The 27704-nt window shown below is 43.1% G+C and overlaps 1 long non-coding RNA gene across 1 annotated transcript in view; it reads right to left on the minus strand.

The window, feature by feature from the left end:
• The window catches only part of LOC106580560 (uncharacterized), a 61358-nt gene that overhangs the window by 21243 nt on the left and 12411 nt on the right, over nt 1-27704 (minus strand). The window contains exon 3 of the long non-coding RNA XR_001322907.3: nt 6924-7047. This is a non-coding gene — a long non-coding RNA (uncharacterized LOC106580560). The remainder of the gene's footprint in view (nt 1-6923; nt 7048-27704) is intronic.

The following is a 27704-nucleotide window of genomic DNA, read 5'->3' on the forward strand; positions in this document are numbered from 1 at the left end:
GCACCTCCTCCCAGCTTACCACTGCACTGGCGATGTCATTTACAAAATAGCCTCCAACACTCTACTCAGCAAATTGGATTCAGTCTATCACAGTGCCATCCGTTTTGTCACCAAAGTCCACTGGCTCCAGGTCATCTATAAGTCTTTGCTAAGTAAAGCTCCATCTTAGCTCAGCTCACTGGTCACCACAGCAGCACCCACCCGTAGCACGCGCTCCAGCAGGTATGTTTCACTGGTCACCCCGAAAGCCAATTCTTCGTTTGGCCGCCTTTCCTTCCAGTTCACTGCTGCCAATGACTGGAACGAATTTGAAAAATCACTGAAGCTGGAGACTCATAATCTCCCTCATTAACTTCATGCACCAGCTGTCAGAGCAGCTCACAGATCACTGCACCTGTACATAGACCATCTGTAAATAGCCCGTCCAACTACCGCATCTCCATACTGTTATTTTCTATTTTTATTTTTTTGCTCCTTTGCACCCCAGTATCTCTACTTGCACATTATCTTCTGCACATCTATCACTCCAGTGTTTAATTGCCAAATTGTAATTATTTCGCCACTATGGCCTATTTATTGCCTTACCTCCCTTATCTTACCTCATTTGCGCACACTGTATATAGACTTTTTCTATTGTGTTATTGACTGTATGTTTGTTTGTTCCATGTGTAACTCTGTGTTGTTGTTTGTGTCGCACTGCTTTGCTTTATCTTGGCCAGGTCGCAGTTGTAAATGAGAACTTGTTCTCAACTAGCCTACCTGGTTAAATAAAGGTGAAATAAAAAATAAATAAAAATAAACATGAAAATAAACATTGCTATCTATCAAAGCAACCAGGTGTAATGCCACATAACTTACAACATGAGGCCATCGTTCATAGCAACCAAGGGTAATACCCCATCACGTATAACAGGAGGATATCGATCTTAGCAAGCAGGTGTAATGCCACATCACATATAAAATGAGGCTATCTATCTTAGCAACGAGGTGAAATACCCCATCCCTTATAACAGGAGGCTATCTATCTTAGCAACAAGGTGTAATACCCCATCACTTATAACAGGAAGCTATCTATCATTGCAACCAGGTGTAATACTCCATCACTTAAAACTGGAAGCTATCTATCTAAGCAAACAGGTGTGATGCCACATCACTAATAACAGGAGGCTATCAATCATACCATCCAGGAATAATACCCAATCACTTATAACATGAGGCTAACGATGATAGCAATCAGGTGTAATACTCCATCACTTATAACATGAGGCTAACGATGATAGCAATCAGGTGTAATACTCCATCACTTATAACATGAGGCTAACGATGATAGCAATCAGGTGTAATATCACATCACTTATAACAAGGGGCTATCTTAGCAAACATGTGTAGTACCACATCATTTATAAGAGGGGGATATCTTAGCAATGAGATGTAATACCGCATCACTGATAAGAGGAGGCTATCCATCTTAGCAACCAGGTGTAGTACCACATCCCTTGTAACAGGAGGCTATCTTAGCAACCGGGTGTAATACCGCATCCCTTATAAGAGGAGTCTATCTTAGGAACCAGGCGTAATGCTACATCAATTTTAAAAGGAAGCTATATATCATAGCAACCAGGTGTAATACCACATCCCTTATAACAGGAGGCTTTCTTAGCAACCAGGTGTAATACCACATCCCTTATAGCAGGAGTCTATATATCTTAGCAACCAGGTGTAATACCACATCCCTTATAACAGGAGTCTATATATCTTAGCAACCAGGTGTAATACCCCATCCCTTATAACAGGAGTATATATATCTTAGCAACCAGGTGTAATACCACATCCCTTATAACAGGAGTCCATCTTAGCAACCAGGTGTAAAACCACATCCGTTATAACAGGAAGCCATCTTTCATAGCAACCAGGTGTAACACCATATCCCTTAAAATAGGGGGATATATTAGCAACCAGTTGTAATACCACATACTTTGTAACAGGAGGCTATCTTAGCAACCAGGTGTAATACAACATCCCTCATAACAGGAGGCTATCTTAGCAATGAGGTGTAATACCGCATTGCTTACTACAGGGGCTATCTATCTTAGCAACCAGGTGTAATACCACATCCCTTATTCAGGAGTCTATCTATCTTAGCAACCAGGTGTAATACCACATCCCGTATAACAGGAGTTTATCTATCTTAGCAACCGGGTATAATATCACATCACTTATAACAGGAGGCTATCTGTCTTAGCAACCAGGTGTAATACCACATCCCTTATAACAGGATTCTATCTATCTTAGCAACCAGGTGTAATACCACATCACTTACTAACATGCCATTTCAATTCTATATTTCTCTCGTTTTCCTTTATCTTTTTTACCTCACTTTCAATACACACATGCGCTCACACTAGCATGAACACACACACCTGTAGGCCTGATGGGGGGGTAAGAGAGGGGTAAGAGGGAGCTCCAGGGCTCTCCCCAGGAATGCAACCCAGCACATGGACCAGCTGCCGGGGTTACTCAGGGCATCAGAGCAGGGTGCCTGGACGGCATTCAAACAGATACACAGACAAGTACCACTAAATACAATAACTGTTGGTCTCAACTCGACAAAAAATGCTGAACATGTTCTTTCCCTAGCTTAATCTGGTAAAGGTCACAGTGAAACCATCTATCGCAGTCTCACGTCTGAATTAGACGTTCATCCATGTTTGTCAGACGTCAAATTTCAAAGTGTTTAAGGTTAAATCTAGACATTAACTCAGAAATCTTAAGGTAAGGGCATTAACACTGAATGGTTAATCTAAGGGTTAAGGTTTGGGATAGGCTTAAAACAAAAATATCAAAAACAGCTTTCTATCGCAGGATTCAAACATGCAACCTTTGGCACCAGAGACCTTAAGATTTAGGTAACAGCGCTCACTATTTCCCCTAGTGGCTGGTTTCCATGTCATCTCCCGACGTCCTAAGACATGGATGGACGTTGAATACTGACTTGTATCACATGTGACCTGACTGCACAGTACTCTACATCCTTCTATGTCGGTAGCCATGAAGTGCTTTGAAAGGCTGGTCATGGCTCACATCAACACCATCGTCCCAGAAACCCTAGACCCACTCCAATTCGCATACCTCCCCAACAGATCCACAGATGAAGCCACTTCAATCTCACTCGACACTGCCCTTTCCAAACCTGGACAAAAGGAACACCTATGTGAGAATGCTGTTCATTGACTACAGCTCAATGTTCAACACCATGGTGCCCACAAAGCTCATCACTAAACTAAGGACGCTGAGATTTAAACACCTCACTCTGCAACTGGATCCTGGACTTCCTGATTGGCCGCCACCAGGTGGTAAGGGTAGGCAACAACACATCTGCTACGCTGATCCGCAACACCGGGGTCCCTCAGGGGTGCATGGTTAGTCCCCTCCTGTAATCCCTGTTCACCCACAACTGCGTGGCCAAACACGACTCCAACACCATCATTCAATTTTCTGATGACACAACAGTGTTAGGCCTGATCATCAATAACGACGAGACAGCCTGTAGGGAGGAGGTCAAAGACCTGGAAGTGTGGTGCCAGGACAACAACCTCTCCCTCAATGTGAGCAAGACAAAGGAGTTGATCGTGGACTACAGGAAAAGGCGAGCTGAACAGGCCTCCATTAACATCGACAGGGTCGAGAGTTTCAAGTTCCTTGGTGTCCACATCACCAACAAACTATCATGCTCCAAACACACCAAGACAGTCATGAAGAGGGCACGACAACAACTTTTCCCCCTCAGGAGACTGAAAAGATTCGCCATTGGTCCTCAGATCCTCAAAAAGTTCTACAGCTGAACCATCGAGAGCATCCTGACCGGTTGCATCACAGCCTGGTATGGCAACTGCATGGCATCTGACCGTAAGGCACTACAGAGGGTAGTGCGTATGGCCAATTACAACACTGGGGCCAAGCTTCCTGCCATCCATACTAGGCGTGTTAGAGGAAGGCCCCAAAAATTGTCAAAGACTCCAGTCACCCAAGTCACAGACTGTTCTCTCTGCTACCGCACAGCAAGCGGTACCGGAGCGCCAAGTCTAGGACCAAAAGGCTCCTTAATAACAGCTTCTACCCCCAAGCAATAAGGCTGATGAACAATTAATCAAATGGCCACCCAGACTATTTACATTGACCTCCCCCCAGTGACCCCTAATAACACGTACAAATTACTTCGACTAACCTGTACCCCCGCACATTGACTCAGTACTGGTATCCCCTGTATATAGCCTTATTGTTGTTATTTTATTGTAACTTTTTAAATGTTTTAATTTTATTTTAACATTAGTTTATTTAGTAAATATCTTCTTAGCTCTATTTCTTGAACTGTTTTGTTGGATAGGGGCTTGTAAGCAAGCATTTCACTGTAAGGTCTACAGCTGTTGTATTTCAGCGCATCTGACAAATAAAGTTTGATTTGATTCTAAAACGACCCTGCAGGTCTCTCTCTCTCTTCTCCTTTCCTCCTACACATGAGGAGTGTCCTTGGTGTGGTATGGTGTAACATACTCATTTCCTTTCTCGACCCTTCAACCTAGCATGGGCTTCAAGGCCTTCTGTGGTACAATGTGCCCTATGTGCTTGACCGACAAATGGCCGTTACAAATACACACACACACATCACATGAGACCCACATGAAAGGAAGCTAGCCACAGTCACGCATTCACTCTCATTACATGCAAACACACTCATTCGTAGGCACAGACATACACTTCCACATGCATTCACACACACATATTCATGATCACTCACACACTTCCAAACACAATCACACACGCTTGCGTTTAAACCAGTGCTCACACACTATCCTTCACAGCACATTAAATGCTCACAAATATCTCACACACATTCTACAACACTTACATGGAAGGACAGAGCACTAACCATAACATTGGTTGGTTGGGAAAGGCCCGTAATGAAGCATTTCACCGATTAGTCTACACCTGTTGTTTACGAAGCACGCAACAAATATAATTTGATTTGACAAGCGTGGTGTGTACAGCAGTAGCTATATAGGATGAGCCATGACTAGGATACAGTATATACATATAAAATGGGTGAAATTGTATATAAACATTATTAAAGTGACCAGTGTTCAATGACAATGTACATAGCAGCAGTCTCTACAGTGTAGAGTACCGGTAGTTGCCGGCTAGTGGCAGTGTCTAAGGTTCAGGGCAGGGTACTGAGCAGAGGTCGGCTAGTGATGACTGTTTAACAGTCTAGTGGCCTGGAAATAGAAGCTGTTTATCAGTCTCTTGATCCCAGTTTTGATGCACCTGTACTGTCTCCGACTTCTAGATGGTAGCAGAGGGAACAGGTCGTGGCTCGGGTGGTGGAGGTCCTTGATGATCTTCTTGACTTTCTAACTCACCAACTGCTGTAGATGTCCTGGAGGGCAGGCAGATGTCCTGGAGGGCGGGCGGTGCAGTTGATGTACCAGGCGGTGATACAGCCTGACAGAATGCTCTCAATGGTGCATCTACAGAAGTTTGTGAGGATCTTAGGGGCCAAGACAAATTTCTTCAGCCTCCCGCATTCTTCAGTCCACGATCAGCTCCTTCTTTTTGTTTACGTTTAGGGAGAGGTTATTTTTCCTGCACCACTCCACCAGGGCTCCCTGTAGGCTGTCTTGTCATTGTTAGTAATCAGGCAAACTTAATGATTGATGATGCACCCCTGTGGGGCCCCCTTGTTGACGATCAGCGCCGCAGAGGTATTTTGCCTACCTTCACCACCTGGGGTCGGCCCGCCAGGAAGTCTAGGACACAGTTGCACAGGGATGGGTTCAGACCCAGGTCCCTGAGCTTCGTGATAAGCTTGGAGGTCACTATGGTTTTGAAGGCTGAGTTGTAGTTGATGAACAGCATTCTTACATAGGTATTCTTCTTGTTCAGGTGGGATAGGGCAGTGTGCAATGTAATGGCGATTGCGTCATCCGTGGATCTTTAGCGGTATGCAAATTGTAGTGCGTAGAGGGTGTCGGGTAAGGTGGAGGTGATATGATCTTTAACTAGCTTCTCAAAGCACTTCATGATGACAGAAGTGAATGCTACGGGGCGATAGTCATTTTGTTCAGTTACCTTCGCTTTCTTGGGTACAGGAACAATGGTGGACATCTTGAAGCAAGTGGGGACAACAGACTGGGATAGGGAGAGATTGAAAATGTCCCTAAACACTCCAGCCAGCGGGTCTGCACGTGCGCTGAGGGCTCGGCTTGAAATGCCGTCTGCGAGAATTAACATACTTGAATGTCTTACTCACATCGGCCACGGAGATCGAGAGCACCCAGTTTAGCTTCTCCAGAAGCGCGGCATCAGTGTCCTCGATGTGGCTGGCTTTCCCCTTTATAATCCGTGATTGTCGGGAGTTCCTGCCACATGTGTGTCTGAGCCGTTGAATTGAGACTCCAATTTGTCCTTGTACTGTCGTTTTGCAGTTTCTCTGTTGGTCTGCTACCTCCAGGCAGGCTATACAGGCCTTTGCAAAGAAATTCTCGTGCTGGACCACCGAAGGCCAGACTGGGTCAATACAATCGCATTATTTACGGTCTTTTATTCTTAGAAGTGAAGTACATTCTCAGTATAGGAAGTTATATTATGAGCAGAGTGCACTTACCCATCCTATGATACAAATGTCTTTCATTCCTGCTTTAAGATTGTTTGTCTTTTTACATTGATCACTACAAAAGATGCTCACTTCAGTTCAACTAAAATGTAATTGATCATGTAGATACTAGACAGTATAGTGCACGTAACATAACACAGCACCAAACACTGCATAGGAGGTGAGAACAAATGAAAAATAAGGTGTGTGTGTGTGTGTGTGTGTGTGTGTGTGTGTGTGTGTGTGTGTGTGTGTGTGTGTGTGTGTGTCTTACCTCAGCGTCCTTGTTCTGTACATCATAGGTTCTCTGGATTGTATGCAATGACGTCACACTTAGCTCTGCCTCCGTCAGCAGAAGCTCCAATAGCAACACCAGCTGCTCCGGCATCACCTAGGCACTGTAAATAGAAGGGAAGAGTTAATTGTGGGTCTCAACATGATCAACAACATCAGTATGATTTACTTGACCACATGCACCCGCCACACACACACACACACACACACACACACACACACACACACACACACACACACACACACACACACACACACACACACACACACACACACACACACACACACACACACACAAACAGGGAAGCATTAAGCGTACAGCTAACAAACACCTGTAATAATCATCATCCCGACTACAGTATTCAAGGGAAAACGTGCCATACACATCAAGTCAACCTCCACAACATACAGTATTACAATTCCAGTACAATACCCATATCGGAAAACATTTAATTTTGTTTGAGGGGTATTTTATGAAAAACATTGATTATGGATTTTGGCAGCGCCCTTTATCTACTTCCCCAGAGTCAGATGAACATGTTTTTATCTGCGTCCAGTATGAAGGAAGTTAGATGTAGTTTCATGAGCCAATGCTAACTAGCTTAGCACAAAGACTGAAAGTCTTCGGGTCCAGCTAGAACGCTATTAAAATACTAGAGGAAAACATTGGTGGAATGTTAGGGAAAGGTAGGCGGAGTGTTAGGGAATGGTTGGGGGAATGTTAGGGAAACATTGAGGGAATGTTAGGGAAATGTTGAAGGAATTTAGTTAAACGTTGGGGGAATGTTAGGGAAACGTTGAGGGAATGTTAGGGAAATGTTGGGGGAATGTTAGGGAAACATTGGGGGAATGTTATATTTTGAAGCCGAGCGGTGATGGAGGAAGGCGGAGGAGTTATTCCGTAGACTGAGTGAAAGAGACAGTGAAAACAGCGCTTATTAAAACACCACACCTTGGGGAGATGATAAGTCTTCTAAATCTAACAACAGCACACAGCCACAAGTGAAAGAAGGAACACCTTTGATTAAAGTTATTCTCTGCTGATGCCCAAAGCCTTATGACTATTTCCATACATGGCTAAATAAGTTCTAGAACAGCGGAAGATAGGGAAGATTGGAAAGAGACAATTAAAGGAAGAATATGTCAGATATGTTCAGTTCTAAGTTTGCTCTGTTGGGATAGTGTTGATTAATGATGTGTTATGATGAGATGTGGTATTATGTGATAATATACAAAAAGGGCCTCCAGAGTGACGCCCCCACGGTGCTGTGAGCTGTGCCCAGCCTTGCCTGCCTCTCCCTGGGATAGACGAAACACATATTTCCCAGCTCTTGTTCTCTCAAATAGGCTCCATAGAGACTGGTATGAAAATTGATCTGTGTCTGTGTGTGTATTTGTATACACTGGTTAGCCACTGTGTATGTATTTGTACACACACACACACACACACACACACACACACACACACCTAGATATGCAACTTTTCTAATACATTTCTCCTGTCTTGTTCCTATTTTGCACTCCTCCAACAATGGTATCCACAACCAGAGGCTGGCAAAACCTCAAGTCAAACAACTACAGTATAGCCTACACCAGGGTTCCCCATCAGGTCGATCGAGAGTTATCAGCAGCTCGTATCCCACCTATGAGTAGCTCGCCAAACAATTCTGAAAGTACATGCAACAGCAGCAGTACAGAACCATCGCTAAACCAACATGTTAGAAGGCACATTTCTCACTCACTAGATTCGCAATTAAAGGCCAGATGCACTATTAAAGAGGATTTACACAAATTTTTTTTAAATGTGTTAGTTTTCTTCCAGTGTCACGTCCTGGCCAGTATAAGGGTTAATTGTTATTGTAGTTTGGTCAGGACGTGGCAGAGGGTATTTGTTTTATGTGGTTCAGGGTGGTGTGTTAGTTAGGAGGGTGTTTGATTTATTATTTCTGGGTTTTGAGTTATGGTCTATGTTTATGTATTTCTATGTGTAGTCTAGTGAGTGTGTTTCTATGTTGAGTTAATTGGGGTGGACTTCCAATTGAAGGCAGCTGTTTGGTGTTGCCTTTGATTGGAAGTCCTATATTAGTTGGGTGTGTTTGTCTTGTATTTGTGGGAGATTGTTTTTGCATTGCGTGTTTTTGTGAGCATGCAAAACTGTCATTTGTCGTGCTTATTGTTTTCTTGTTTTTTTCGTGTTCAACGTTTGTTAATAAATTAAGAAAATGAACACCAACTCTGCTGCATATTGGTCCACCTTTTCGGACGATGATTTCGCTATATCGTCCTCCGACGAAGAAAGCCGTGACATCCAGACCTAAAAAAATGTTCTTCTCATCTGATTTATGCATTGACATGGCCTCAGAACAGGGATCTCCAAACTTTTTTAGCATGAGAGCTAAATACAACATGTCGCGAGCTACTCATAGGAGTTTATCAAAATTGATTTGTTTTCAAATTCTTTGTGGGTCTGTGTAATCTAAGGGAAATGTGTGTCTCTAATATAGCCATACATTTGTCAGGAGGTTAGGAAGTGCAGCTAAGTTTCCACCTCATTTTGTGGGCAGTGTGCACATAGCCTGTCTTCTCTTGAGAGCCAGGTCTGTATGGTGACTTTTCTCAATAGCAAGGATATGCTCACTGAGCCAGTACATAGTCAAAAAGCTTTCCTTGATTTTGGGTCAGTCACAGTGGTCAGGTATTCTGCCACTGTGTACTCTCTGTTTAGGGCCAAATAGCATTCTAGTTTGCTCTGTTTTTTTGTTAATTCTTTCCAATGTGTCAAGTAATTATCTTTCTGTTATCTCATGATTTGGTTGGGTCTAATTGTGTTGTTGTCCTGGGGCTCTGTGGGGTCTGTTTGTGTTTGTGAACAGAGCCCCAGGACCAACTTGCTTAAGGGACTCTTCTCCAAGTTCATCTCTCTGTAGGTAATGGCTTTGTTTGGGAATTTTAGGTGGTTGTAGAATTTAATGCCTCTTTTGTGGATTTTGATAATTAGAGTGTATCGGCCTAATATTTTCTGCATGAATTATTTTGTGTTTTACGTTGTACACAGAGGATATTTTTGCAGAATTCTGCATGCAGAGTCTCAACTTGGTGTTTGTCCCATTTTGTGAATTGTTGGTTGGTGAGTGGACCCCAGACCTCACAACCATAAAGGGCAATGGGTTCTATAACTAATTCAAGTATTTTTAGCCAGATCCTAATTGTTTAGTCAAATGTTATGTTCCTTTCGATGGCATAGAATGCCCTTCTTGCCTTGTCTCTCAGATTATTTACAGCTTTGTTGAAGTTACCTGTGGCGCTGACGTTTCGGCCGAGGTATGTATAGTTTTTTGTGTGCTCTAGGGCAACGGTGTCTAGATGGAATTTATATTTCTGTTCTTGGCAATTGGACCTTTTTTGCAACACCATTATATTATTTTCACTGAGATTTACTGTCAGTGCCCAGGTCTGACAGAATCTGTGCAGAAGATCTCGGTGCTGCTGTAGGCCCTCCAAGGTTGGGGACAGAAGCGTCAGATCATCAGCAAACAGTAGAAATTTGACTTCAGATTCTAGCAGGGTGGGGCTTACGCTGCATCCCTGTCTCACCCAATGGCCCCGTGGAAAGAAATGTGTGTGGTTTTAGCCAATTTTAACCACACACTTGTTGTTTGTGTACATGGATTTTATAATGTTGTATGTTTTTCCCCCAACACCACTTACATCAATTTGTATAGCAGACCCTCATTACAAATTTAATCAATAGCTTTTTTGACGTCAAATAAACATCAAAAGTCTTTGCCTTTGTTTTGGTTTGTTTATTTGTTCATTAGGGGGTGCAGGGTGAATACATGGTCTGTTGAACGGTAATTTGGTAAAAAGACAATTTGACATCTCTGTCTGTTTTTCTGTCTTGCTCTCCTCACCTCACCACTCCTCCATTTTGTGAGAGCTGACTGTTAAGTCCCTCCATTTTGTGAGAGGTGACTGTTAAGTCCCTCCATATTTAAAGGTCTCTGAGAGGCCCACCCATTATCCTCTTCTCTGCCAGGGAACCTTTGAAAAGCCAGAGGAATCAGGTCATAAAACCCCTAATATCTCTCTCTCTCTCTCTCTCTCTCTCCTCTCCTCTCTCTCTCTCTCTCTCTCTCTCTCTCTCTCTCTCTCTCTCTCTCTCGTCAAGCATACGCACGAACACACACACACAATATGTGTGAGTGGTTCACGTGAGCTTATGTGTAGGGTCAAGACAGGGGATAGGTTTCCCACTCTAGTGGGGAAATGCTTTCAACACAAGACTATTGGGGCTATTGTTAGTCTCAACCCTGACCGAGTCATGAGATCAAACACTGCGTGTGTTTGTGTGTGTGCATGTGTTGTGAGTGTGAGTGAGTGTGCGTGCGCACTTTGTGGTCTGCTTCAACTCCTCTACATGAAAGAGACATTTCATCCATCCTTCCATTCCATATATCCTACATCTCTCAACACTCCACAACTCCTACTCCGAAATGAACCCAAATAAACACTTCTCAGAGTGGTTTGGAGAGTAATGGTCATTTAAGATGGAAACTTGGGGGTACGGAGAGAGGCTTGGTATGAACCATAACCTCCACCCCCCCCCCCCCCCCCCATCTAGCCTTGTCTAAAAGTGGGTTTCAGCCTCATCAGCCCAAAACAGCTGGACTAGGGGAACCATCATCATTCATTCTGTAGTGTGATTTGGTGTTTGGGACATTAGTGAAACATGATTTAATATCCACTGATATCAAAAAATCCAACAACCCTAATACAATTGTGAGTTATACTTTTACATTACCGTGATCTATTGAATGCTCCTCCCACAGATACACACACAGACACAGACACACACACACACACACACACACACACACACACACACACACACACACACACACACACACACACAGAGACACAGACACACACACACACACACACACACAGGGAAACTTTAGGGAAACTACATTAATTTCCTGTGTTTGCTAAACATGTCATAAGCTTCCTTTGGTATTGTGCTGTTAGCTGTCCCTAGATGACGTGTGTGTGTGTGTGTGTGTGTGTGTGTGTGTGTGTGTGTGTGTGTGTGTGTGTGTGTGTGTGTGTGTGTGTGTGTGTGTGTGTGTGTCTGTGTCTGTGTCTGTGTGTGTATCTGTGGGAGGAGCATTCAATAGATCACGGTAATGTAAAAGTATAACTCACAATTGTATCAGGGTTGTTGGATTTTTCTTATATCACCAGCATATTTCCCTAAGGTCCTCTGAGGCAGGCGGTTTTTCAAACTTTTCTTGCCCAGGGATCCTGCCCAGGGATCCTGCCCAGGGACCCCAACCAGGCAAACCGGCATCCCAGGGCCCCCCATTATATGAAAACAAAAATGTTTAAAAATCACGTATTGTCTTATCATCAGGTGAATGTTAATGGCAAGTAGAAATAATCCACATTTAAAATTAATAGATTTGGTATACAGTTTCATGGTTTCATTATTTGGTTGTGTGTGTACATGTATGTGTGCGTTTGTGTATGTGTGCGCAGCCAGGTCACCCATGATACAAGTCAGTATTCGATGTTCATCCATGTCTGAGGACGTCGGGAGATGACACGGAAACCAGCCACTAGGGGCAACAGTGAGAGCTGTTACCTTCAAGTCGATTTCGGTTTTGCTAGGGTGTTGTGGACGGGGGATGGGCGTAAGCGTCTTCCTCTGATCCCAAAGGTTGCAAGTTCCTATCCAGCAATAGAAAGTTGTTTCTGATATTTTATATAATAACTGAACTTAACCCTAACCTTAACAATTTGGAGTTAATGCCAAATTTGACTTTTGGAACAACTTTGAAATTTGAGAAACTTTCTATCGCTGGATTCAAACTTCATCTTAGACCTTATACCAGGGTTTCCCAAACTCATTCCTCGGGACCCCAAGGGGTGCATGTTTTGTTTTTTTGCCCTAGCACTACACATCTGATTCAAATAATCAACTAATCATCAACGTTTGATCATTTGAATCAGCTGTGTAGTGTTACGGCAAAAACAAAAACGTGCTCCCCTTGGGGTCCCGAGGACTGAGTTTAAGAAACGCTGCCTTAAACAATTTGAAATTTGACAGTTGGAACAACTTCGAAATTTGACATTTGAGAAACATGGATGAACTTTTAAAACAAAAATCTCAAAATGCTACTTTTTATCACCAGATTTGATCATCCAGCCATTTGAATCAGAGAGAGATGCTTACACACATCCACCATCCCCATCACCAAAGCCCTAGCAAAACCGAAACTGAAGCCTACTTGAAGGTGATAGTGCTCACTGTTGCCCATAGTGGTCAATTTCCACGTAATCTCACGACACTCTCAGACCTGGATGGACGTCGAAAACTGACTTGTATCACGGGTGACCTGCCTGTTATTTCACTATAGAAAGTACAACAACAAAAAACAGAGAGAAACAGAGACAGAGAGGGTGACAGAGAGCGAGAAAGACAGACAGACAGTGAGAGCTTCTTTATCTTTGACCTGTTCTCTCTCTCTCCACCCCTCTCTCAATATTTCTCTCCCTCCCAAAAAAGCTAATTGAGAGAGACTTACAGTAAACCCTACCTTCTACTAATCACTGCTATCATGGTATGCATCTGTACTACCAATGGGTGTAATGTTTACTGATTTGGTTGTTATCAATGCTTTTGCGACAAACACCTCCCAAAATATCCGTATAGGTATAAGTCACATCTGTATTTTAATGAGCTGTGTGTTTCTCTCCCCTTCCCTCCATCCCTCCATCCCTCCCTTCCTCCTTTCCAGCGGTGTGAGTGTGTGTCAGAACGCTCGTTCATTCACTCTGCATTATGGGTGATGGAGACGTGGAATCACTGTGACATTATAAAATCTAAAAGTGATTTCTCAAAGTCCACTCAACCGTGTGTGTGTGTGTGTGTGTTTGTGTTCATGTGTGTGTGTGTGTGTGACTAACCATTCAATCGCTCCATTGCCTTTAATTTCTGTCTGACCACAGACTGGTAAAAGCTCTCTGGCACCACCAGCTAAACGCCTCAGCCCCTGCTACAGGTACTAGGGTTACTCTCTCTCTCTCTCTCTCGCTCTCTTTCCATTACCCTGTTTAATGTTTGTCATTCTCCTCCCTCCATACCTCCCCACCCTCTTATTTCTCTGGCCCCTCTCAGCAAGATGTCCTTTTGTTTGTGTGTGTGTGTAAAATGTTAATCTTGATTACGAGGTATGCTAAGCCTGATTACGAGACACACACACACTGTCTCATCCACAGACAATGCTTCTTGATTTATTTTGCATGGAGGGACAGACAATGAGTGACTAGCAGATAGATGACTGCTCTCAGTAAATGGGACATTCACAACATGAACTATAAACTGTCAATCCATTCCATATACATCACACCATACCATCACACGCATTAAAGCGTCAGCATATTTCACTTTGTATGGCGCCTAGCCGAACTCAAGCGAATGTGCTCGCATACTCCCTTATAAGACCTTTGCTTGAAAAATGAGAAAGATCAGTAATAGTACTCTTTGTCCATGTTGAGACGCCGTAGCCAGTATACACTTCCTCAAAATAGTCTGAATTAATCTAAGATAACTCAATAAATCTGTCATTCATTTTGATGTTTTTGCAGAGGAGGTCTTAGTAGCGTAATTTTACATCATATAAGATCTTTGGTGCAGAAAAAATGTGCAAGAAAACGAGTCATCTCTTGTTGAATGACAACAAACACTTAACTGAAGAATCCCTATAAAACCCTTGCCGAAGACCAAAACGAACAAAAACGTCACAAAATGTCATCATAATATATGCACAAAGTGTTCCAAACTGTTTCGGAAGGGAAGCATGCAGATGCCTTTACTAACACCTTGTTAAACGTGTGATTGTGTGAATGCCTGAATGTGTAATATTAAATTAATGTTTTATTATTATCTTACTGTTATTACATTTTTTATAAATGTATTGAAAAAAGTGACTAGTCGATCCTATACATGGAGCCACAGCCTTTCTATTCTGGTCACCTCCTAGCTCCTAGTGGAACTATTGAACATGTCTAACACCTCAGGCTGCATGACCTGTGAAAGTCTGATTCATTCTGGTTCAAATTCATTAAGTTCTAAATGTTCAGGACTGGTCCTGCCCATGTTGGCTCATCTCTTAGAGGACATATCTACCAATAACAAACAATGGAGGACCAACACAAACCTTCCACTATAACAGAAAACATGCAATGGACAGGTGCAGTGAAATGTGTTGTTTTACAGGGTCAGCCATAGAAGTATGGCACCCCTGGAGCAAATTAGCATTAAGTGCCTTGCTCAAGGGCACGTGGGCAGATTTTAACCTTGTCGGCTCGGGTATTCAAAACAGGAGATTTTCGGTTACTGGCCCAACGCTCTAACCGCTAACACTTGAGGACTGACTGTTTCATTTTACATGCGTATCGACACTAATGCAACAGCATGTATTATTGCAAAATAATACAGTAGCATAGAACAGTAGTGACAGTATATTAGGCTAGCTAAAGATAACAAATAGTGTGAATACTTATAGCAGAACCAAAGAATACCGGTTACTGCAGTCTACTGTACTGGCACTGTCACGTCCTGACCATTTTCTATAGTAGAGTAGGTCAGGGCGTGACAGGGGGTGTTTTGTGTTTTTCTATGTTTTCTATTTCTATGTTTAAGTTCTAGTTTTTCTATTTCTATGTTGTTGTTTTTTGGGGTTGATCTCCAATTGGAGGCAGCTGGTCCTCGTTACCTCTGATTGGAGATCATATTTAAGTAGGGGTTTTTCTTCCTGGGTTTTGTGGGTGATTATATTTTGAGTAGTGTGCTAATCTCTGCGTCACGGTTTGTTGTTTTGTTATTTCAAGTATTTGGTGTATTGCATTACGTTTCACGGATAAATAAATATGTGGAACTACAACCATGCTGCATTTTGGTCCGATCCTTTTGACAGCCGTGACAGGCACTGCACTCCAGTGGTTCTGCAATTCTAACTAGTATGATGCCATATGGAAAAAGTCTGTCTCTCCATGACCCTGAACAGCTATAGCACATAACCTTTCATCATCACTGTTCTGGTACTGCTTTACTGGTCCTCTCTACACACATTGGACACTGTGATGATGATTTGTTTATGTATACAGGGTCATGGAGAGAGACAGACAATTGCCACTCTTGATCTCATAGGAACTACATCATATAGGATATTTCATATTTTCATCATTTCATCATAGTTTGTGTCCTCAAAAGTGCGTTTTCTGGAGGCGAAAGAAACACACACCTGTTTAGGCGAGGTGCTGGCTAGCGGAGTAGATCACTTGAAAAAGAAAAGGCTAGTTAAAGTGTGGGTTAAAGCGTGGGTTAAAAGTACGAGTCTCCAAGCATCATTAGGTGCAAAAATTCGACATACCCAGCTGCGGCCCACTTTTTGGAAGCGAACCACTCGATTTCGTCCCTACATTATATTGGCATTGAACACCTCACCCTCCCTAGGAGTGTGGGTGACCGCAACAATTTATTGTTAAAACGAGAGGCTGCCTGGATCTTTAATTTAAAGACCCTTGCTCCCTTTGGTCTCAATGTAGACTTTGATCTTCAGCCATTCTTGTGATTCTTGTGATTTTGCTATTCATTGTAAATGTTAAGGCCTATGTAGCCAAAATGTATCTATGATCGCATGCTATCCAATCATGTTTTTTATATGTTCTATTCTGTAAATTAACCAATGACATCAAGCCACACCCGGCCATGATTACAGACAACTGTGTGACCCGCAGTGTTTGTCATTATACCCTGATGAAGACAGCTTGTCTGTCGAAACGTTGGTTATTAAATTATTGCATCTGAGCTCCTAGAGTGTGTGGCTCTCCTTATCTTCCTCAAAAGTGAGTATACCTCAGCAATTTCTAAACATTTTTACCAGAAAGGTGAGATTTTTATCTTTCTTGGAGTATGCATCATTACTAGTTAATGTTTATGGCCCCCTCATTAAAAATCATTACTTTGGTTATGTCTATTTAAGCAGAAATATATATTTACAATTTGATTTGATTTGTGTTTGTCACATGCGCCAAATACAACAGGTGTAAATGCTTACTTACAAGCCCTTAACCAACAATGCAAATTTAAGAAAATTGTAATATTTACAAAATAAACTGAAGTAAAAAATAAAATAAAAAGTAACAATAAAATAACAATAATGAGACTATATACAGGGGGTACCAGTATAGAGTCAATGTGCGGGGGTACAGCGTAGTCCAGGTCATTGAGGTAATATGTACATGTAGGTAGGGGTAAAGTGACTGCATAGATACAGTGAGGGGGAAAAGTATTTGATCCCCTGCTGATTTTGTACATTTGCCTACTGACAAAGAAATGATCAGTCTATAATTTTAATGGTAGGTTTATTTGAACAGTGAGAGACAGAAGAACAACAAAATAATCCAGAAAAACGCATGTCAAAAATGTTATAAATTGATTTGCATTTTAATGAGGGAAATAAGGATTTTACCCCCTCTCAATCAGAATGATTTCTGGCTCCCAGGTGTCTTTTTTGCTCCTAATCTCAGCTCGTTACCTGTATAAAAGACACCTGTCCACAGAAGCAATCAATCAGATTCCAAACTCTCCACCATGGCCAAGACCAAAGAGCTCTCCAAGGATGTCAGGGACAAGATTGTAGACCTACACAAGGCTGAAATGGGCTACAAGACCATCCCCAAGCAGCTTGGTGAGAAGGTGACAACAGTTGGTGCGATTATTCGCAAATGGAAGAAACACAAAAGAACTGTCAATCTCCCTCAGCCTGGGGCTCCATGCAAGATCTCACCTCGTGGAGTTGCAATGATCATGAGAACGGTGAGGAATCAGCCCAGAACTACACGGGAGGATCTTGTAAATGATCTCAAGGCAGCTGGGACCATAGTCACCAAGAAAACAATTGGTAACACACTACGCCGTGAAGGACTGAAATCCTGCAGCGCCCGCAAGGTCCCCCTGCTCAAGAAAGCACATAGACATTCCCGTCTGAAGTTTGCCAATGAACACCTGAATGATTCAGAGGACAACTGGGTGAAAGTGTCGTGGTCAAATGAGACCAAAATGGAGCTCTTTGGCATCAACTCAACTCGCCGTGTTTGGAGGAGGAGGAATACTGCCTATGACCCCAAGAACACCATCCCCACCGTCAAACATGGAGGTGGAAACATTACACTTTGGGGGTGTTTTTCTGCTAAGGGGATAGGACAACTTCACCGCATCAAAGGGACGATGGACGGGGCCATGTACCGTCAAATCTTGGGTGAGAACCTCCTTCCCTAAGCCAGGGCATTGAAAATGGGTCGTGGATGGGTATTCCAGCATGACAATGACCCAAAACACATGGCCAAGGCAGCAAAGGAGTGGCTCAAGAAGAAGCACATTAAGGTCCTGGAGTGGCCTAGCCAGTCTCCAGACCTTAATCCCATAGAAAATCTGTGGAGGGAGCTGAAGGTTCGAGTTGCCAAACGTCAGCCTCAAAACCTTAATGACTTGGAGAAGATCTGCAAAGAGGATTGTGACAAAATCCCTCCTGAGATGTGTGCAAACCTGGTAGCCAACTACAAGAAACGTCTGACCTCTGTGATTGCCAACAAGGGTTTTGCCACCAGGTACTAAGTCATGTTTTGCAGAGGGGGTCAAATACTTATTTCCCTCAATAAAATGCAAATCATTTTATAACATTTTTGACATGCGTTTTTCAGGATTTTTTTGTTGTTATTCTGTCTCTCACTGTTCAAATAAACCTACCATTAAAATTATAGACTGATCATTTCTTTGTCAGTGGGCAAACGTACAAAATCAGCAGGGGATCAAATACTTTTTTCCCTCACTGTAATAGATAAAAGCGAGTAGCTGAATAGGAAAAAGAGGGGGGTCAATGGGGGGGGGGGGGGTGTCAATGCAAAATAGTCTGGGTAGTCATTTGATTAGCTGTTCAACAGTCTCATGGCTTGGGGGTAGAAGCTGTTTAGAATCCTTTTGGACCTAGACTTGGCGCTCTGGTACCGCTTGCGTGTGGTAGCAGAGAAAACAGTCTATGACTAGGGTGGCTGGAGTCTTTGCCAATTTTTAGGGCCTTCCTCTGACACCGTCTGGTATAGAGATCCTGGATGGCAGGAAGTTTGGCCCCAGTGATGTACTGGGCCGTATGCACTACCCTCTGTAGTGCATTGCGGTCGGAGGCCGAGCAGTTGCCATAACAGGCGGTGATGCAACCAGTCAGGACGCTCTCGATTGGTGCAGCTGTAGAACTTTTTGAGGATCTGAGGATCCATGCCAAATCTTTTCAGTCTTTTCAGAGGGGCAATAGGCATTGTCGTGACCTCATCACGACTGCCTTGGTGTGTTCAGACCATGATAGTTTGTTGGTGATGTGGACACCAAGGAACCAAGGAGTTTTCAACCTGCTCCACTACAGCCCTGTCGATGAGAATGGGGCATGCTCGGCCCTCCTTTTCCTGTAATCCACGACCATCTCCTTTGTCTTGATCACGTTCAGGGAGAGGTTGTTGTCATGGCACCACACTTCCAGGTCTCTGACATCCTCCCTATAGGCTGTCGGTGATCAGGCCTACCACCTTTGAGTTGTCGGCAAACTAAATGATGGTGTTGGAGTCGTGCTTGGCCACGTAGTCATGGGTGACCAGGGAGTACAGGAGGGGTTAAGCGCGCACCCCTGAGGGTCCCCATGTTGAGGATCAGTGTGGCAGATGTGTTGCTGCCTACCCTTACCACCTGGGGAGGCTCGTCAGGAAGTCCAGGATCCAGTTGCAGAGGGAAGTGTTTAGTCCCAGGATCCTTAGCTTATTGATGAGCATTGAGGGCACTATGGTGTTGAACGCCGAGCTGTTGTCAATGAATAATATTCTCACGTAGGTGTTACTTTTGTCCAGGTGGGAAAGGGCAGTGTGGAGTGCAATAGAGATTGTGTCCTCTCTGGATCTGTTGGGGCGGTATGCAAATTCGAGTGGGTCTAGGGTTTCAGGGATGATGGTGTTGATGTGAGCCATGACCAGCCTTTCACAGGACTTCATGGCTACAGACGTGAGTGCTACGGAACGGTACACATTTGGCAGGTTACCTTGGTCTTCTTGGCCACAGGGATTATGGTGGTCTGCTTGAAACATGTTGGTATTACAGACTCAGACAGGGACAGGTTGGAAATATCAGTGAAGACACTTGCCAGTTGGACAGCGCATGCTCGGAGTACAAGGCCTGGTAATCCTCTGTATTTACATTAAATTTAACAGGTTAACGTTTGTTTGAAGCCCTACAATTTACTTTAGTGAGTCTTTTATTATTTATATTTATGATGATTCAGCCTGACTATAAATCTATTGTCTCCACTATGTTCCTATATGTATAATCTGTAGCTAAAACAACTATGAATCTTTGTGCTAAGCTAGAGAAAAGTGAGATGCTGAGAACTGCTCCTCCAATAAGGTATAATTTGATTACTTAGCATTCTCTTTACTCCCAAATGCATGGGGTCTCTCTTTCCTGGTTTACTGTGCTGTCTATTGTTGTGCTGTCTACTACTTTGACAGAGTGAAGCCAGCCAGCCCCCCCTGAGAAGCAACCAGCCAGTGTTCTATGTCTCAGTGAGTTTTCTAGCTATTATTTATACCTTCTCTGTTTTATTCTAAGCGTCAGATGATGGGATGTTGTTCAATCATGATGATTCAGTATGTGTACCGATGAACTCATATAACAGTGTGTGTCTGTTCTCCAGAACTCTTCTAACAGTGTGTGTGTGTTCTGTAGAACCCTTCTAACAGTGCGTGTGGGTTCTGTAGAACTCTTCTAACAGTGTGTGTGTGTTCTGTAGAACTCTTCTAACAGTGTGTGCGTGTTCTGTAGCACTCTGAAAATAGTACTGCATTAGTGTACAATGGCTGTGATGCATCTAGGTGGTGGTATTAGTGGCTGGTGTGTGTACGTGCGTCGGCGGGGCGTGCGTATCTGCGGTCCGGTTGTGGTGGGATGGTATGGGTCTAAGTTTGTTTCTTCGGGCTCCCGAGTGGCGCAGCAGTCTAAGGCACTGCATTTCAGTGCTAGAGGCATCACTACAGACCCTGGTTCGATTCCAGGCTGTATCACAACTGGCCGTGATTGGGAGTCCCATAGTGCAGCGCACAATTGGCCCAGTGTTGTCTGGGTTAGGGTTGGCCGGGGTAGGCCGTCATTGTAAATAAGAATTTGTTCTTAACTAACTTGCCTAGTTAAATAAAGGTTACATGTTAAAACAAAGCATCTCATGCTAAACACAAAGGCACTTCTTAATGAAACAAACATAGTGAATTAGGCTATAGGCCTGTTATCCATCACTTTAAATGCCCGTGGAGAATGAAGATGTTTCTCACAGAGGGCTTGAGCATGGAGCGTCTCTCACACACACACCAACGCCCGCTCGGAGGGGGCTCTAGAAGCCGTGCTGGGCAAGGTTGCTGAGCGTTGGGAAGTTAAATCTCTGTGCCTGCCACAAAAACAAAACAGTGCCAAGTCTGGTTGTTAGACTGGGATCGAGTTTGACTGACATGTAGTCTTTTAATTTGTTTTCTAGTCGTCTTGTCTTGGGCGTAAGGTTATCTGCTCCAATCGGAGAACTTACAGTATGTGACCGTTGGTCTCTTTGGCTGTGAGGGTCCTGGCTCTTCATCAGTGGGCTCCGCCCTCAAGGCCCAAAGTCATAATGAGCTCTTTGGTTGCCTGCATAACTTCCTCATGTGCAGTTTCATCCAGCATCTTAAGAATATGAATCTTGGAGGTGAAAAATATTGGTATCATTAAAAGAATATGGACAAGCCGTAGTCACTAGTATGGGTGTTTGTAGCCTGCGTGCCACGTTAGGCTAGGCTATATATTGTTTGAGATCAATTGTTTTCGACTGTTTTAACAAACAATGTTTCACAATAACATGGAAAGAACCAACATAGTTGAATGAAACAAGAGCAGTTGTGTTTGTAGCCGGCGTACGGCGAAAATCACCCCTTTCGTTCATTTCTGTGGGTAATATGTTGCTTGCATGATATTACATTTTTTGCTCCATCTATTCAATTTTCATCTCAATTAGACCGATCTAGTTGAATAAAGGGGAACTACCTGGTTAAATAAAAATAAAGGTACATTTGTCTTTATTTGCATGCAGCAAATGTATAGGCATAGGTTTGCTTTCATTATATAAACAACATACTGTGTATCTAGGTTTTTGCCTTCGTTGCTTTTGTAGGGCTGTGCGAAAATTAACTTGGACTCCAAAAAATCTAATTTTAATGAAAACAAGTTGAAATGCCTTTATTATTTATTTATAGTTAAAAACATATTATAATTAATGCAGCCTGCATTCGGCACAGCACAAACACACCCATGGCCCAAATTGGGAGAGGAGAGGAATGAATAAACAATGAAGTTGATCAAGCAAGATTTATGTGTGAATAAAGGTGATTTTATAGGTGGAATATAATGACAAATTAATAGAAAGATGTCTGTTTATAAAATCAGCGGGACAAAAACAATTGTGTAATCCCGAAGTTGTCTGTCTTACTGCCCGCAGCATTAAAAATGTCCTTTAGAATGATCAACCCTGATATCAGGTACATTATAAACACAACACAGAGGCAATTCTAGCTGAAATATGTTTTCATCAGGTACATTATAAACACAACACAGAGGCAATTCTAGCAGAAATATGTTTTCATTCACTCTTTCACACGTCTGTGAGGTTATTGGGATGCCGTCTGGTAGATGGGTAGACGTCATGTTTGAGGGTGGATGGGTACACGTCATGTTTGAGGGTGGATGGGTACACGTTACCAGAGTCTGTTTGGTAGAGTGATGTGTGTGACTGTTAATCTGAGTAAGTGAAACAAACTTGTTTACTTCGAAATGAGGAAGGCAGCTCATTAGTGAAGCGATCCATACCGAAGTTTCTCATAGTATAACATCATAATGCAACCACAGCCAATTTAACAGAGGAAAATAACCCATGATATTCAAAACAGCCTGGCGTTCAATACAGACTTGGATTCTGTGGCATGTCTGGCATATTGGGTCATGGTTTGGAATGTGTGTACACGTGTGAGTGAGTGAGTGAGTGAGTGAGTGAGTGAGTGAGTGAGTGAGTGAGTGAGTGAGTGAGTGAGTGAGTGAGTGAGTGAGTGAGTGAGTGAGTGAGTGAGTGAGTGAGTGAGTGAGTGAGTGAGTGAGTGAGTGAGTGAGTGAGTGAGTGAGTGAGTGAGTGAGTGAGTGAGTGAGTGAGTGAGTGAGTTCCACAGGGATGCTGGCACATATTGACTCCAATGCTTCCCACAGTTGTATCAAGTTGGCTGGATGTCCTTTAGGTGGTGGGTCATTCTTGATACACACAGGAAACTGTTGAGTGTGGAAAACCCAGCAGCGTTGGAGTTCTTGACACAAACCGGTGCGTCTACTACTATACCCCTTTCAAAGGCATTTAAGTGTTTTGTCTTGCTCAATCAACCTCTGAATGGCACACATACACAATCCATGTCTCAAATATCTCAAGGCTTAAAAATCCTTCTTTAACCCGTCTCCTCCCCTTCATCTACTCTGATTGACATCAATAAGGAATCATAGCTTTCACCTGGATTCATCTGGTAATTCTATGTTATGGAAAGAGCAGGTGTTCTTATTGTTTAAAGCTACTATTCAAAAGGAGAGAAAATGAACCCCCCCCACCACAACCCCCTCCCAGCCCACCACCTAATGGTCCGTCCTAACTAGTCCAACTAACAAAGACATCATCAATGAGTTAAACCGCCTGAGGACCAGCACAAACACAAAGATAGATCTCAGAGACGTATAGTTACTGGATTCATGTGCTGGCGCTTCCATAATCCCTGGCGTCTATGGGCCTGGTAACATAAAGCTCTCGGTGTGTGTGTGTGTGTGTGTGTGTGTGTGTGTGTGTGTGTGTGTGTGTGTGTGTGTGTGTGTGTGTGTGTGTGTGTGTGTGTGTGTGTGAGTTGAGGAGGCTAATTGCAGTCTGAAGGTCCCGTCGGCTCCTCGATCATTACCAGCACAGACAGATGTTTTAGCACTTAGTCCGCTCCATTCAAACACACACACAGTACCGTACCCATGAAAGCCTATGAATGAGGTGATGCCTGAATCACTGCTTTAGGTTTTATGTGAAAGTTTTGACTCAATTTCCCACAGAATACTGGGTCCTTTAGAGGGAGAATGACTCAAAACACACCACGTCATTTACCCAACCACTCTATCAAAACACACCGTGTCATTTACCCAACCACTCTATCAAAACACACCACGTCATTTACCCAACCACTCTATCAAAACACACCACATCATTTACCCAACCACTCTATCAAAACACACCACGTAATTTACCCAACCACTCTATCAAAACACACCACATCATTTACCCAACCACTCTATCAAAACACACCACGTCATTTACCCAACCATTCTCTGTCCTATATACAGTACAATGGCTTATTTGTCAGTTGGTGTTTGGTATGAACTCTTGTGAATGAGATGTTGGAGAGACCCACGTGTGTGTGTGTGTGTGTGTGTATGTGTGTGTGTGTGTGTGTGTGTGTGTGTGTGTGTGTGTGTGTGTGTGTGTGTGTGTGTACCTCTGTTTCCATCTGATGTGTTTTCCAGGTGTGGTGGAAAGACTAACACAGCTGCATTTTAATGACAGTGAAATGTTTCTGCATTTTCTCTCGCTCTCTCTGTTTGTGTGTGTGTTGTCCTTGGAGAGTCGTAAAGCACAAAGTGGCACTTTACTGAGCGACTCTGTCAGCCGTTAAATGACTCGTCAGGATGGGCACACATCACTACAGGGAGTCCCATAGGCACACACACACACACACACACACACACACACACACACACACACACACAATGATGTAGTATTCTCTCTTTCTTTGTCTCGCTCTTGCTCTGTACCTCATGATTCTAAGCTGAGAGGAATCTTTCCCTCTAGAGTGTTTTGTGGAATGTGATAATCCACTCTTTTGTGGTTGTGTGTGCAAGGGTATTTGTGTGTGTGTGTGTGTGTGTGTGTGCATGTGTATAATTGAAAGCTCATGACTTCATGGTGGTGTCCCCACTCTCCTCCTAACTGTAACACTTCACATGCTCTGGTCAGGTGGGTCACGGTACAGTCTGGAGACTACTGTGTGTACATGGAAATGCAACATGGGATCACAGAGGCAGGCACGCCACATGCCACATACCACGACCTGTCTACCAACCAAGGACAAGGTCAGGACGTACCTCATGCCACTGAATTACTGTAGAGTTGTAATTCTTTAATTCTTTACCTCACGCCAGTCTGATAACCCAGTGTCTGGTAATGCAGAGGTCAACATGTCTAGTAATAGATTTAGTCTTTGTCTTTCAGACATACACATAGATGTTTGACCTTCCCTCTACAAGATACAGTATATACAGTAACATTGTCTTACGTCAGATAGTGTGTCGATTCCACCTGCACTGATCTCTCGTATCTCCCAAATGGTCATGGGATAATTCAAAAGTTGTCAGACTACAATGGGCTGCTGTAGCATTCTGAAAATATTCCCTAAGTGAAATTGTCAATTTCCATTTCAAAACTGTCTGAATTAATCTAAGCTAAAACAACGTATGTTTTTTTGATGAGGAAGTCTTAGTCGCACCATTTTACATCTAGCTAAGGATTATTGTGCTTCAATTAGCTATGTTTCTGAAGTTTGATTATGAGCACGAAAGCTAGCATAAATTTTCTGAACATTGAGCCAGTCACTGAAAGCACTTTGACTGAAACGATGCTGCTAAACAACCAGCTACCTACTTAGTGCTGCACACAATGTTGAATCTTCCAACAATAGCTATCTAGCAAGCTTCTGTAGCTAGTACCCCTAAAGCTTACATTATGAGTTTTCCTGAAGCAGCTGTTCTCCCACGAGTCATTGCAATAGCCTCCTCAGTCAGCTGCTGTGCTCAGCTGACCAAATGATAAGATCATGGAGAAACATGCTGATCTACGGACTGATTTCTGATAACAGTCAGTTTCTCTTAATTGTGGGGGGCATGTCTACAACTTCAGGGTAATTTAAACGGGCTAAGCATGCTTTTTATGTCAGTGAAGGAAGAGCTAGCCTACTAGCTAGCTAGTTATCTCAGTAAGCTAGCTAGCTATAACAGTTAGCTAAACAGCTGATTAAGTCACTGCACTGGCGACCAACGTCTTGGCACGGAATTTGTGCAGGAGATAGCCACTGGTTTGTTTTTATTTTCTCACAATTGTAAACTATTAAATCACTTTCACAATGTTTGTAATAATTTAGTTAGATGGTCATTCTGCCAATTTCATTGAGAGTCATACGAGAGTGCAGTGAGTTCCACGTCCTACAAGACAGATTGGTTGAGGGAGGAGCATCGGGAGGAGTGACGCCATCTGACATGAGACAATGATACAGTAATGTATGGAAGTTGAAGTTGTGCTTCTATTGTCCAAATCACACACCAGGCTTTAACTGATATCCACCAAAGCCAGTAAATGCTTATTTCTTAATTTTTTATTTAATCTTTATTTAACCAGGTAGGCCAGTTGAGAACAAGTTCTCATTTACAACTGCGAACTGGCCAAGATAGAGCAAAGCAGTACGACAAAAAACAACAACACAGAGTTACACGTGGGATGAACAAAAGTACAGTCAATAACACAATAGAAAAATCTATATACAGTGTGTGCAAATGGAGTAAGGAGATAAGGCAATAAATAGGCCATAGTAGCGAAGTAATTACAATTTAGCAAATTAACACTGGAGTGATAGATGTGCAGATGATGATGTGCAAGTAGAAATACTGGTGTGCAAAAGAGCAAAAAAAAAGTAAATTAAAACAATATGGGGATGAGGTAGGTAGTTAGATGGGCTATTTACAGATGGGCTGTGTACAGCTGCAGCAATCGGTAAGCTGCTCAGATAGCTTAAAGTTAGTGAGGGAGATATAAGTCTCCAACTTCAGCGATTTTTGCAATTCGTTCCAGTCATTGGCAGCAGAGAACTGGAAGGAAAGGCGACCAAAGGAGGTGTTGGCTTTGGGGATGACCAGTGAGATATACCTGCTGGAGCGCGTGCTATGGGTGGGTGTTGTTATGGTGACCAGTGAGCTGAGATAACGCGGAGCTTTACCTAGCAAAGACTTATAGATGACCTGGAGCAGTGGGCCTGGCGACGAATATGTAGCGAGGGCCAGCCGACGAGAGCATACAGGTTGCAGTGGTGGGTGGTATATATGGCTTTGGTGACAAAATGGCACTGTGATAGACTGTATCCAGTTTGCTGAGTAGAGTGTTGGAGGCTATTTTGTAAATGACATCGCCGAAGTCGAGGATCGGTAGGATAGTCAGTTTTATGAGGGTATGTTTGGCAGCGTGAGTGAAGCAGGCTTTGTTTTGCGAAATAGGAAGTCGATTCTAGATTTAATTTTGGATTGGAGATGCTTAATATGAGTCCGAAAGGAGAGTTTACAGTCTAACCAGAGACCTAGGTATTTGTAGTTGTCCACATATTCTAAGTCAGAACCGTTCAGAGTAGTGATGCTGGATGGGCGGGCGGGTGTGGGCAGCGATCGGATGAAGAGCATGCATTTAGTTTTACTACCGTTTAAGAGCAGTTGGATGCCACGGAAGGAGAGTTGTATGGCATTGAAGATCGTTTGGAG

Source organism: Salmo salar, chromosome 20, assembly GCF_965601325.2.
Source record: "Salmo salar chromosome 20, fSalSal1, whole genome shotgun sequence".
Lineage (NCBI taxonomy): Eukaryota > Metazoa > Chordata > Actinopteri > Salmoniformes > Salmonidae > Salmo > Salmo salar.